This window comes from Hypanus sabinus, chromosome 24 (genome assembly GCF_030144855.1).
Source record: "Hypanus sabinus isolate sHypSab1 chromosome 24, sHypSab1.hap1, whole genome shotgun sequence".
Taxonomy (NCBI): domain Eukaryota; kingdom Metazoa; phylum Chordata; class Chondrichthyes; order Myliobatiformes; family Dasyatidae; genus Hypanus; species Hypanus sabinus.
The window spans coordinates 36,938,181-36,953,027 of NC_082729.1; positions in this window are offsets into that span (position 1 = coordinate 36,938,181).

Here is a 14,847-nt window from a genome sequence, read left to right on the forward strand (position 1 = left end):
CACAGATCAGGGTTCAATTCCCCCGCTGTCCGTAGGGAGTTTGGATGTTCTCTCTGTGACCACGTAGGGTTTCCTCCCAGTCTAAGGCGTATGGATTAGGGTTAGTGAGTTGTGGGCTTGCTTTGTTAGCGCACGAAACATAGCGACATTTGTGGGTTTCTCCCAATAAAAATCTCTTCGATTTGATTTGACACAACTGACGCATTTCACTACAGGTTTCGACATACATGTGACAAATAGAGCTAAGCTAATGCCCCACAACAAGACCTTGGAAAATATAGACAGTTCCCGATTTCTTTGCCACAGTCAGCACAGATCGATGATAACCTTCCCTCCTCGCTGATAATCATACCTCAAGCAGCTCACACACAAAATGCAGCCGGTCAGGAAGCAGCTACGGAGAGGAATAAACATCGACGATTCGGACCAAGACCTTTTATCGGGACCGGAAAGGAAGAGTGGAGAAGCCAGAATAAGAAAGTGGCGGGAGGGGGAGAAGTACAAGCTGGTACATGGTGACAGGTGAAACCGTTTGAGGAGGAGGTAGGTGAAGTAAAAAGCTGGGAGGTGATTGGTGGAAAAGGTAAAGGGCTGAGATAGGAGAGCTGAGTGGACCATGGGAGAAAGGGGAGGAGGGAGGAAATGGGCAGGTGAGAAGAGCAGAGGTAAGAATATGCAATGAAGAAAGAGAGAATGGGGAGGGGGAGAAATTGATGTTCATGCCATCAGTTCGGAAGCTCCTCCACCTTGAGATGGGCCTCATCATGGCAGTAGCGGAAGACATGGGCTAACAAGTTGGGATGGGAATTGGGAGTCGGCCACCAGGAAATACTGCCCGTTGTGGACAGAGCGTCAGTGCTCAACAAAGATAAATGCTTAAAGGATGCACCATTCTGAAAGATGTATGCTTCGGCCACTGCTCTACTCTCTCTACACTCATGGCTAGGCACAGTCAAATGCCGTCAGCAGATCTCCTGGTGACACCAAAGTTGCTGGCAGAACCTCAATGGTGACAAAGATGTGCGATGGACCAGTTGGTTTGAGTGGTGTCACTACAGCAACACTGTGCTCAATTTCAGCAACATCAAGGAATTGATCATGGACAAATCATTCATAGTACAGTTCAGGCCTTTCAGCCCATAATACTGTGCTGACCTTTCAGCCTCCTCCAAGATCAATCCACGTGGTCCTCAACTCTTTTCTTTCATCCATGCACCTGTCCAAGAGTTTCTTAAATACCCCTAAGGAACCTGCCTCTACCAACACCCCTGGTAGCGCATTCCACAAACCCACTACTGCCTGTGTAAAAACCAACCTCTGACATTTCCCCCCCCCCCCTCCCACCACCGTGAACCAATCACTTTAAAATTAGGCCTTCTTGTATTAGCCATTTCTGCCCTGGGGGAAAGCGTGCTGGCAGTCCACTCATTCTATGGTTCTTATCATCTATCAGATAATCTCTCATTCTCTTTGCTCCAAAGGGAAGGGTCTTAGCTCCTCATAAAACATGCTCTCTAATCCAAGCAGCAGCCCAGTAAATCTCCGCTGCACCCTCTCTACAGCTTACTGGGTTACTTACAAAACTTCTAAACATTTCCTTCTGACGCACTCACTCTGCCTGTAATTTCCCTTTAAAAAATGTACTTTTGAACTGACTTAATGAACTAGTTATTCCCTTCTGAAGGACTTGGTGGACTTAACTCTCAAGCATGCAGTTACAGCACCTTTAAGCGGATAAAGGCTGAAAGAGAGGAATGAGGGGAGGACTTCAACCCAGCATCTCATTAGCAAATGTACATTTGCTGGAGAAGAAGACTGAGGACCTAAGAGCAAGTTTGCTGCCTCGAAAGGGAAATGAGAAAATGTTGTGTTCTGTGTATCACGGAGACATGGTTCACTCTGGACATGCCAGATGCATCGGTAAGACCTGAAGGTTTTTTGATATACGGGATGGACCAAGCTGCTGATTACGAGAAGGCAAATGGTGGGGCATCTGTGTTTCATGATAAACTCTGTGTGCAGTGGTCTTGTCACACTTTTGTTACCCCAACCTGGACAGCCTGGAACATCTAATGATTGAGTGCCAGCTATTCTACTTACCAGAAGAGTTCACCTTCGTGGTCCTGACCACAGTTTAAGTACTGCCCAAAGCCGATATTCAGTGCTGCCATCACCGTACAACAAACAGGCCACATTTCGAATCTTAGTCGGGGGCTTCAATCTGGCTTGCGTGAAGAAATCTCTGCCCATTTATCATCAACGTATAACCTGCAGCACCAGGGGCCCCATCACACTCGACCACTGCTATACTATGATCTGGAATGCCTACCATTTCATGCCTGGACAGCATTTCGGGAAATCTGATCACTCAGCTGTCCTCCCACCGACACACAGGCAGAGGCAAAAGAGAAAGGCTCCAGAGATAAGGATAACGAAAGGAGCGGTCGTGGAAGGAACAGAAGCAGCTACGGGTGGCGGGTGTACCCTAAAGATGGATGCGACAGCATTTCATGTGGATGTGTTCAATGATGGGGAGGACTTCACCCATGATGGACTGGTTGTATCCACCACTTTTTGTAGGATTTTCCCCATCTCCCTGTGTGGCAGAGTGGAAGCTTCACACCTCGGAGAGTTTATCCTGGGGCAATGAGGAAGGCGCACCAGGTCTCTGTGTTCTTCAGAGTTTGAGGAGATTGAACATGTCATCAATGACTCTCAAGTTTCTACAAATGAGAATGAGAATCAGGTTTATTATCACTGACATACACTGTGAAATTTGTTGTTTTGTGACAACTACAGTGAAATAGATAAATATTGCTCAAATTACAGTAAGAGATATAGAGTACCGTGCAAATGTCTTAGGCACATAGATATCGCTAGGCTGACTGTACTGGGTGGAAGAGCATTTTCTCCTCACAACCTTGGGCAGTCCTTGGTGAAGGAAATTCCCTCACGCCCGGCTGAAGAGCCTCTGTCGTGAGGCTTTCAGAATTAGAATCAGGTTTAATGTCACCGGCAAATGTCGTGAAAATTGTTGTTTTGTAGCAGCAGTGTCAAAGCTGGCAGACATTGATGGTCACTACTGACCTCTGTGTGCCCTTTGACCCCACATATGGGATGGCTATGGTTCACCATGCGATCCTCGGTTCAGTAGGGAGGCACGGTAGCATAATGTTATTACAGTGGTGGCGGCCTGGGTTCAGTTCCTCTCACTGTTTGTACGTCCAGCACAGACTAGATGGGCCGAAGGGCTCCTTCCTGTCTTGTAGCATAATGTTACTACAGTGGCGGTGGCCTGGGTTCAGTTCCTCTCACTGTCTGTACGTTCAGCACAGACTAGATGGGCCGAAGGGCTCCTTTCTGTCCTGTAGCGCTCGAGGACTTTACAACAGAACTGGGTAATTATTTCCTGAGTGTTGGGTGCCTGGAATGCCCTGTCAGGGTTGCTGGTGTGTCCAGGCGTTGCCTGTTTTCTTGGTGTCACGTCACCAGATGTCCTTTGTCTGGCCTCCCTTCCGCTTTCCCTGGGGATTCCACATCTGCGCTTGTCTGGTAATGCTGGTACTTGGTTAACGCAGCACGTATCCTATCCATTCCCATCTTAATTCTTCTTCCGTTGGCAGAAGGTGCTTTCTCTGCCGTAGATCAGTGTTGTTGGTGACTTCTGGCCAGCAGATCTCCTGGATCCACGGTTTCAAGAGTAACACACACAAAATGCTGGAGGAACTCCACAGGTCAGGCAGCATCTATGGAGGGGAATTAAGCAGTCAACGTTTCGGGCCAAGAAGGAAGGGGGAAAAAGCCAGAATAAGGTTGGGGAGCGGAAGGAGTACAAGCTGGAAGGTGAAGCCAGGTGAGGGGAAAGCTGGGTGGTGGAGGAGTGGGGGGGGGGGGGATGAAGTAAGAAACTGAGAGGTGATAGGTGGTAAAGGTAAAGGGCTGAGGAAGAAGGAATCTGATAGGACAGGTTCATGGGAGAAAGGGGATTGTGCAACTACAAAAATAAATAAATGATTAACAAACAAATAAATAAATAACAAGCAATAAATATGGAGAACATGAGATGAAGAGCCCTTGAAAGTGAGTCTGTTGGTGGTGGGAACATTTCAGTGATGGGACAAGTGAAGTTGAGTTGTTATTCCCTTTGGTTGAGGGGTAATAACTGTTCTGAACCTGGTTGTGTAAGTTCTGAGGCTCCTGTTTTCCCGTACGGACGGGAACGGGAACAACCAATGCACAAAAGGAAACCAACTATGGAAATACAAAAAAACCCCGAAATAATAATAATAAATAAATAATACTGAGAACGTGAGTAGTAGAGTCCATGAAAGCGAATCCACAGATTGTGTTCAGTGTTGAGGTGGGTGAAGTTATCCACGCTGGTTCAGGAGTCTGTTGGATGAAGGTTAATAACTGTTCCTGAATGTGGTGGTGTGGGACCTGAGGCTCAGGAACAGTTATTACCCTTCTGTTCCCAGTTCCTGGGCCTTAACATCTCAGTAGATCTGTCCCAAGCCCAACACGCCGATGCGATCATGAAGAAGGAACGCCAGTGACCCTACTTCATTAAGAGTTTGAGGAGATTCGGTTTGTCACTAAAGACACAGGCAAATTTCTATGGAGGTATGGTGGAGAGTACTCCGAGTGTCTAGTACAGAGGCTCCGATGCACAGGATCGAAGGGGGCTGCAGTGAGTTATGACTTTGGCCAGCTTTGGCCACCATCGAGGATACCTTCAAAAGGTTTGAGGCCTCCGTTGGTCAGGGTCGACCATGGATGTTGTGTCCTAGCTGTCTAGATGTGCAAGCCAGGGCATTATGATATGGAGCAAGCTCCCCCCTCTCCATTCATCCGATGATTCCAAATGAACGGCAGAGGCCGAAACAGCAGCTTCGCAGGAGTTGCCGGTCAGCGTTGAACTCAACGTCTGGACTCCATCTGCAGATTTTTCCCTCGGTTTTACTCCCGAAGCCTTCACAAAGTGTGGGTGTAGCCGCAAGGCAGATGAGGCTTGAGTTTTCCTTCTCCTGGATGAGCCCCATCTGCTCGAAGCAGCTGGTTTGGAGGTGCCAGGTACCCGCCTTTGCCCCCCCCTCCTGTCAGTGGAAACGGTTCTGCTTGGCCTAGCAGCTAAATCACAATAACTGAAGGCCAGGAGCTGGCTATTTGAAAGGTGGTCCCTCCTGAATAGATAGGGTGCCTTCTACCTGTGGCACTGTTTTCCATGAACTGTGGGTTTGAACCCCCAGTTCCACAACACTCCCCAGGGTCCCCGCTGTAAGTCCAACCCTGGTTTGATCTCAGAGGACCCAGCACACTGATGAAGAAGGCAAACAGGGAGACTTGATACGTCACCGAAGACTCCAGCAAATTTCTTCACATGTACTGCGGTGACCATTCTTACCGGCTGCATCACCACCCGGTCAGGAGGCTCCAATCTAAACTCGGCCAGCTCCACCACGGGCAAAACCCACCCCACCATCGAGGGCATCTTCAAGAGACAGTGCCCCAAGAAGGCCAATCAGATCCATCACCACCTGGGACGCGCCCTCTTCTTGTTTCTACCACAGATGGTGAGGGGGGGGGGTGTAAAATACCCTGCTCCCTACGGCTCTCAGATTCTGACCCATTCCAAAGAAAGATGCTAAGTTGCACATACTATCCAGAGATTACAATACTAAGCAAAAATCTTAGGAGTATATAATTAGCTAAGGTGCCTAAGACTCCAGATTTACAAGCCTGCTCTCTGCTCCACGTTGACAAAGACAGTACTGTCCAAAAGTCTTAGGCACATATACAGTATATATAGCTAGGTTGCCTTAGCCTGCTTGTCCTGTGGCTGTTGCAAGATTTCCTCATGGCAGCAGTTTTAATTCTGGTTCAGAATGTGACAGGCGTTGGGAGCAAGGGTTTTTACTTACCCCCCCCCCCCCCATCTGTGGTATAAACAAGAAATCAGCTTGGAGCAGAAGAGCTTCTTGAAGTAAATTCATCTGACACCATAGTTCATTAATATCACAGAGAAGACATAAACAAGATGTATATACCAGTTATAAACACAAAGTGACATTTACACTTCACGCTGCATCCACAAAGCAAACAGCATTTTGAAGGACCCCATGCACCCCTCATACAATCTCTTCTCCCTCCTGCCGTCTGGGAAAAGGCTCCGAAGCATTCGGGCTCTCCCGACCAGACTATGTAACAGTTTCTTCCCCCAAGCTATCAGACTCCTCAATACCCAGGGCCCAGACTGACACCTTACTGCCCTATTGTCCTGTTTATTATTTATTGTAATGCATGCACTGTTTTGTGCACTTTACGCAGTCCTGGGTAGGTCTGTAGTCTAGTGTAGTTTTTTTTCTGTGTTGTTTTTTACGTAGTTCAGTCTAGTTTTTGTACTGTGTCATCTAACACCTTGGTCCTGAAAAAACTTTGTCTCATTTATACTATTAACTGTACCAAAATGACAATAAAAGTGACTTGACTTGAAGTAACACACAAAATGCTGGAGGGACTCAGCGCCCATGGAAATGAATAAACGGTTGACATTTTAGGCCAAGACCTCTTCATGACTAGAAAAGTTCAAGGTTCAAAGTAAATTTATTATCGAAGTACGTACAGGATATGTATTCATTTTGTTGTGGGCACACTCAGTAAGTTGGTGGAGGGGTGGAGCTACGTCTCCACCAAAGGAGGTGTGAGGCGCTCCTTCCCTCCGCTAGCCTGCAGGTCACCCTTGGGCAAGATGTAGCACCTGCTCACCCCCCCCCCCCACCGGATCAGGGTCACATGAAGCCATGGGAGCAGGTGGTGGATGATCGTACGAGCAGCCGGTGCAGATCACAAGTCCTGGTTATGTGACCACTGACACCAGGCAGACCATCTCTGAAGGGTATTGATAATGGCTGGGGTCACCCGTCTGGTAAGGAAACTGCCCAGAAGAAGGCATTGGCAAACCACTTCTGTAGAAAAATTTGCCAAGAAGAATCATGGTCACCATGATCGCCCACATCAGTATGACACAGCACATGATGATGATGATATTCAGTAAATAATAACCAGTGAAAGACCAAACCAACTGGGTCCTCCAACCAGTGTGCAAAAGATACCACTGTAAAAACAAAAAGAAAGGAAGATTTATAAATAAGCAATAAATATTAAGAACATGAGTTGCAAGGTCCTTGAAAGTGGGTCCGTTGGACAGGAAGGGGAAAAAGTCAATAAAAAGGTGGGGTAGAGGAGGGGAGGGGAAGTTGTACAAGCTGGCAGGTGAGGGAGAAGGTGGGTGTGTGGGAGAGGAGGGATGGTGAGAATCTAGTAGGTGATAGGTTGAAACGGTAAAGGGCTCAAGAAGAAAGAAGCAGATAGGAGAGGAGTTGGCCCATGGGAGAACGGGAAGGAGGAGGGGCACCGGGGGAGGTGATGACCGGGGAGCCAGAATGGGAACGGAAGAAGGGAGGGGGTGGAAGGGAGAGGAATTACTGGAAGTTAGAGAAACCAACGTTCACGCCGTCAGGTTGGAATATGAAGTATTGCTCCACTGACCTGAGAGTGAGACAATTTTTGGCACTGTATTTAATCGTAGCAATTTCCCCTGAGACCTAGTGATGAAATGTGGTGAATCTCCCTCCCTCCAACCTTGTTGTGTACTCTACAAGCAAATTGCGAGCACCGTATCCCTAAATGTACATTTTAATGCTTTGACTTCTCCTCACTTCCTCCGAGTATGTGTGTCCTGCTTCACAGATAGAATGGTAGAGCACTGAACCAGGCCCTGCGGCCCATCTAGTCTGTGCTGACCTGTCTCAGTCCCATTGACCCACACCTGGAGCACAGCCCTCCGTACCCATAGCCAACTGGCTACTTATCCAAACTTCTCTTAAGCACCCACATCCAACAATTCCACTGGCAGCTCGTTCCACACTCTGAGTGAAGAAGTTCCCCTCAAGTACTTAACCCTCCACACTTAACCTGCCACCTCTGGTTGTTCCCTCCCAACCTCAGTGGAAAAAAGCCTCCGTGCATTTATCCTATCCATTTTGTATACCTCTATTGAATTCCCCCTCATTCTCCTCTGCTCCAGGGAGTAAAGTCCTAACCTATTCAACCTTTGCCTGTACTGAACATGAGTGGGAATTACAGTTCGGCATGGACTAGATGGGCTGAATGTTTGTTTCTGTACTGTTGTGCTCTGTGATCATGACTCTAAATTTCACGATGCAGGTCGGTGATAATAAACCTGATTCTGAGCATCTTGATGGGCCAGGTGGCCTCAGAGGGGGAACTGAGCTATACAACGCCCCCCCCCCCCCCACAACAACGTGGTCCACAGGCGAGCATTAGAGTCTTTTCCAGGCACGTGGCCGGCCGCACACATCCATACCTGGAAACAGCTCTTTGCCCGCGCACCAAGTTTCATCTGAACAGAGGACTCAAGATCCTGCGAAGTGTCTGTGTGTCTTGGCCCAAGTTGGTGCAGTCTTTCATTGATTCTGTTATGGTTATTCAAGTATGCCCACAGGAGAATGAATCTCATGGTTGTATATATGTACCTTGATAATAAATTTACTTTGAACTTTGATTTACCACATGCCTGATGCCTTCTTCACTCAGAAATGCTCAGGGAAGAAATGGTAGATTTATGAGCTACCTCCTCCTCAAAGGACCACAGAACCCAGCGTACAGTCTCCTCTCAGCCATCTTTGAGAAGAAATGAAGAGAGCACAATAAAACGCCAAGCTTGCAGGGCTCTGAGTGAACGGGACAGGTTGAGGGAGCGGGCAAGCACAAGGCGGGTGCAGTCCAATGTGGATCAATGTGAAACATTCTCTCTATAAGAGCATAAACAGGAAAGCAGATATCATCTGAAGAGTGACTAATTCAGGAAAGGGGGGAGGTGCAGTGAGATCCAGGTGGCCTTGTACACAAGTTGATGAGAACAAGTCAGATTTTAAAAAACCCTGCAGATATTGGAAAGCTGAGACAAACAGAGAAAGAGATGGGGCAAAGGAAAGCAAGTCCATCAGCGACTATGGAATCAGAAACTACAACCTATACCAGACTGTGACCTATACCAGACTGTGACCTATACCGGACTGTGACCTATACCAGACTGTGATCTATACAGGACTGCGATCTATACCAGACTGCGATCTATACCAGACTGCGACCTATACCGGACTGTGATCTATACCGGACTGTGACCTATACCAGACTGTGATCTATACAGGACTGCGATCTATACCAGACTGCGATCTATACCAGACTGCGACCTATACCGGACTGTGATCTATACCGGACTGTGACCTATACCAGACTGTGATCTATACCGGACTGTGACCTATACCGGACTGTGATCTATACCAGACTGCGACCTATACCAGACTGTGATCTATACCGGACTGCGATCTATACCAGACTGCGATCTATACCGGACTGTGACCTATACCAGACTGTGACCTATACCGGACTGTGACCTATACTGGACTGTGACCTATACCGGACTGTGACCTATACCGGACTGTGATCTATACCGGACTGTGACCTATACCGGACTGTGATCTATACCGGACTGCGATCTATACCAGACTGCGATCTATACCAGACTGTGACCTATACCGGACTGTGACCTATACCGGACTGCGACCTATACCGGACTGCGATCTATACCGGACTGTGATCTATACCAGACTGTGATCTATACCAGACTGCGACCTATACCGGACTGCGACCTATACCGGACTGCGACCTATACCAGACTGTGATCTATACCAGACTGTGACCTATACCAGACTGTGACCTATACCAGACTATCATCTATACCAGACTGTGATCTATACCAGACTGCGATCTATACCAGACTGCGATCTATACCGGACTGTGACCTATACCGGACTGTGATCTATACCGGACTGTGATCTATACCGGACTGCGACCTATACCGGACTGTGACCTATACCGGACTGTGACCTATACCGGACTGTGACCTATACCGGACTGTGACCTATACCAGACTGTAATCTATACCGGACTGCGATCTATACCGGACTGCGATCTATACCGGACTGTGACCTATACCGGACTGTGACCTATACCGGACTGTAATCTATACCAGACTGCAATCTATACCGGACTGCGATCTATACCGGACTGTGACCTATACCGGACTGTGTTCTGTTCCGGACTGTGACCTATACCAGACTGTGATCTATACCGGACTGTGATCTATACCGGACTGTGACCTATACCGGACTGTGATCTATACCGGACTGTGATCTATACCAGACTGTGATCTATACCGGACTGTGACCTATACCGGACTGATCTATACCTGACTGTAATCTATACCAGACTGTGACCTATACCAGACTGTGACCTATACCAGACTGCGACCTATGCCAGACTGCGACCTATGCCAGACTGCGATCTATACCAGACTGCGACCTATACTAGACTGCGATCTATACCAGACTGTGATCTATACCAGACTGTGATCTATACCAGACTGTGATCTATACCAGACTGTGACCTATACCAGATTGCGATCTATACCGGACTGTGATCTATACCGGACTGTGACCTATACCAGACTGCGATCTATAGCAGACTGTGACCTATACCAGACTGTGATCTATACCAGACTGTGACCTATACCAGACTGCGACCTATGCCAGACTGTGACCTATACCAGACTGTGATCTATACCGGACTGTGATCTATACCAGACTGCGACCTACACCAGACTGCGATCTAGACCGGACTACGATCTACACCAGACTACGATCTACACCAGACTACGAACTATACCAGACTACGATCTCTACCAGACTATGATCTATACCGGTCTACGATCTGGACCGGACTACGATCTAGACCGGACTACGATCTGCACCAGACTACGATCTACACCAGACTGCAAAAGAGAGAACTACAGGGAAATGTCAGGGTGTAGGTCTAGGACAAAAAGAATGTATGTGATAGGACAAGTCAAACTGGTTTAATTGTCAAGATAACCTTCTCAGTCACATGCAGAGCAGTTGGCAACCAAACCAATATAAATCCAGAACTTTGAGCAGGAGGCACGAGGGTCTTTCAGTTGGAGGGCTCAGGATTTGAGGCCAGGAATTTGGGGTCATGTCGACGGCTTGTCCAGGGGATGATACCAAAGGTCGAAGCCCAAAGTTTATTTGGAAGTCCGGAAGTTGAAGCCGGACCAGCTAGAGCCTGGAGACTGAAGCCCTGGAAACGTGGGTTGGGGGACAGCGACGTCTTGTCACTTCAAAAATTAATTCAAATGAGTCCAAAATGCGGGTGTAACTGGGTCTTTAAACGAGCTGCACACATATCATGCTAGAATTAATGTACTTTAGAACCTGCAATTCATTACTTTAAATCAACAAAAATGTGTAATCAACAAAATATTTACAAGATTACTCAAATAGTACTGAAACATTACACACACGACAGGGACTGTCCGTGTGTGAGTGGGGGGGGGGGGGGTGCGAGGGAGGGAAGGGCTTGTTCCGCTGTGGTTGTTTTGTTTTTTGTAGTGTTCTGTTTTTATTATGGTCCATGTTGTTCCGTTGAACTTGGTGGGCATACGCGATGTTGGTGCTAGAATGTGCAGCGACACTGGCGGGCTGCCCCCACCGATCCTTCGCTGTGTTGGTCGTTCACACAAACGGCACACCTGATCGTCCGTTTCGATGCACACTCACGTAATTCATAAATGAATGAATCTGCATCTGAACTGCCCACAAGGCAGTGATTGTGATCGAGGTTTGCTTCCCGCCACTGTCTGCGAGGAATTTGCTCGTTCTTCCCGTGGCTGTGTGGGTTTCCTCCCGCAGTCCCACGACGTACGGTTGAGGGATTAGTAAGTTGTGGGCGTGCCTCGTTGGTGCCGGAAGCGTGGTGACACTTGCAGGCTGCCCCCAACACATGCTTAGGTGCGCTGACCGTTATGCAAAACGGTACATTTCACCGTGTACGTGATCAATAAATGGATCTGAATCTGAAGTGGACTGAATAAGCCTCAGCCCAGGCGCATGGTGCCCGTCCAACTGATTTTGCGGCAGTTGTTATTTTAAACTGTGGCTGCGTTTCCTGTGCTGAGTGGCGCAATATAAAATTGTTAGCTGGCGTGTCGGAGAAAACCAGCTCTGCTGCCATCTGGTGCCTAGCTGCCGTATTACAGCCGGTGGGTTTAAACCGACGTTTGAAAGTAGAGCCAATGGTCTCTATGCGGAGGATGACAGCGTTGGAACATGGTACAGAAAAGCACAGTGCAGGCCCCTCGGCTACAACGTTTGGCCTACTCTAAAATCAACGTAGCCCTTCCATCCCACATAGCCCTCCATTTTGATATTACCCATAGGACTACGCACAGTACTATGCAAAAATCCTACGGTACTTACCAGGGAACTGAAATAATTTTATGTATTGCACGGTACTGCCGCCGCACTCAAAAAAAAAATTTCACCACATACATGTGTGATGATAATTCTGATTCTGATATGGGTCTCTATTGTGGACTGAGAGTAGGAAGGAGGCATCATGGTTGGGAAAAGGGGAAGGGAGAGGGGAGGGAGCGGGAGGCACCAGAGAGTCATTCTGTAATGATCAATAAACCAATTGCTCGGAGTCAAATGACCTTGGCTAACTCGGAAAACGCGCTGAGGATGCCACCGTGATTAAACACTACATGGCCAGGGGAAACAGAAACCACGGCTGACTGCAGAGGTTCGTGGGATCAGAACGCTGTCCTCAGATTGGGGGGGGGACAGGACAGCTCTACATTCAACAAGGGCCGTGTTCACCCATGCCATCAGGAAGTCATCATCATTGTTATGTGCTGTGCCGTATGATGAGGGTGGTCATGGTCTCTGAATATGATTCTTCTTGGCAAATTCTACAGGAGTGGTTTGCCATTGTCACCTTCTGGGCAGTGTCTTTACAAGACCGGTGACCCCGGCCATTGTCAATACTCTTCAGAGATTGTCTGCCTGGCGTCCGTGGTCCTAGACCAGGCCCTACACCGGAGCCCAGCAGGACGTGACCTGGAGTCTGGACTATTTAAAGCCTGCCTAGATACACTAGAAGGGCAGGGTGCCAGGACAAGGGGCGAGGACCAAACCGATTTCTTTCGCTCTCCCACAGTGTTCACACCTCTCTACGTGGCTCCGGGGCTGGGAGTCTGCCCCTGCTGCTTCGCGCTTCACAGCGATTTGACTACGATGAACTGAGATCGGGCCTTTGGGCCTTCTCCAGCTGCTCCGGGGCTACGAACTCAATCAGGTTCAGAATATTGCTGTTCACTTTTTACTGCTTACACAATCTGTGTTTTTTCCTCTTTCTCTGCACATTGGGTGTTGGTCTTGTTTATATAAACTGGGTTCTTTCTTTCTCTGCACATTGGGTGTTGGTCTTGTTTATATAAACTGGGTTCTTTCTTTCTCTACACATTGGGTGTTTTTTTTAATATAAACTGGGCTCTTTCAGGTTTCTTACTTCATGGCTACCAGTAAGCAGACAAATCTCAAGGTTGTATAATTCATACATACTTTGATAATAAGTATGTTTTGAATCTTTTAATCTTTGGCCACATAACCAGCACTTGTGATCTGCACTGGCTGCTCATACAACCAACCAACACCTGCTCCCATGGCTTCATGTGACCCTGATCGGGGGGCTTAGCAGGTGCCACACTTTGCCCAAGGGTGACCTGCAGGCTAGCGGAGGGATGGAGTGCCTTACGCCTCCTTTGGTAGAGACGTATCTCCACCCCGACACCTTGCACACAGACAGAATTTGATACCAGTGACATGTGGGACGTGTGGCAAGGTATACAGACCACAACCAATTACTCGTCCACACTGTGCGTCAACTTCTAACAGGCTGAATGCTTTCTATATGTGATTTGACCAACTGAGCGATGTGACTGCGAGGAAAGATCCCCCCCCCCCCCCCCATTTCCCTGTCTGAGAGTAGCTGAGGTGAGAAGGATCCCAGCCAGGGTAAACCACACAAATCTGCAGGGCCGGACAACATTATGGGGTGCCGATGGACTGTGCAACCTACATAACAGAGGTCTTAAGGCTGATTTATACTTCTGTGTAGGCTCTACGCCATAGCCTACGCAAGTGGCCTACGCTGTTGTGAGCATTTATACTTGTGCGTTGGTGTGTCTGCGTCACTCTGCAATTCACTGCCAAAATGCTAGTTGGCAGCGGGGTTTCTATGTTTCTATGGGCCACCGTGTTGAGTTTCTGTGTGTACTTCAAACATTGGCAACTGAAACTGAGCGCATCATGTTGGAGTTGAAGCTAATAAATGTTGAACAAGGATTATTTTTACTGAAATTACTACAACGTAGAAAAGAGAGAAGACGTTGGAGGAGATGGAGTGTACGACCATTGAACGGATCGAGGCAGAAGGAGGGTGAATTTTCTGTGCTTGTCCGGCCATCGAGAGACATGGACGAGGAAATGCATTTCAAATATTTTTGGAAGTCGGCAGATAGATCTGACGATTTGGTTCATTGTTCAGAAGCAACCGGAAATGCGTAGGAGGAAATGCGATGCTCCCAAGCGGACCAATCACAGTTGTTGCAGTCTGCGTCGTCGTGATGCATAGTTACATTTTTGGGGAGATGCAAGTCAGGCTACGGCGTAGGGTACATGGCTACGCTGTGTGGTGTAGATTCGACTCAGAAGTATAAATTGGTCTTAAGCGGACGTTTATCATATGTCTCCGAAACAGTCCACTGTCCCTGCAGGCTTCAAGGCAGCCACCATCATCCAGTGCCCAAGGGACCATTGCTAAATGGTCTAGATGATTACTGAC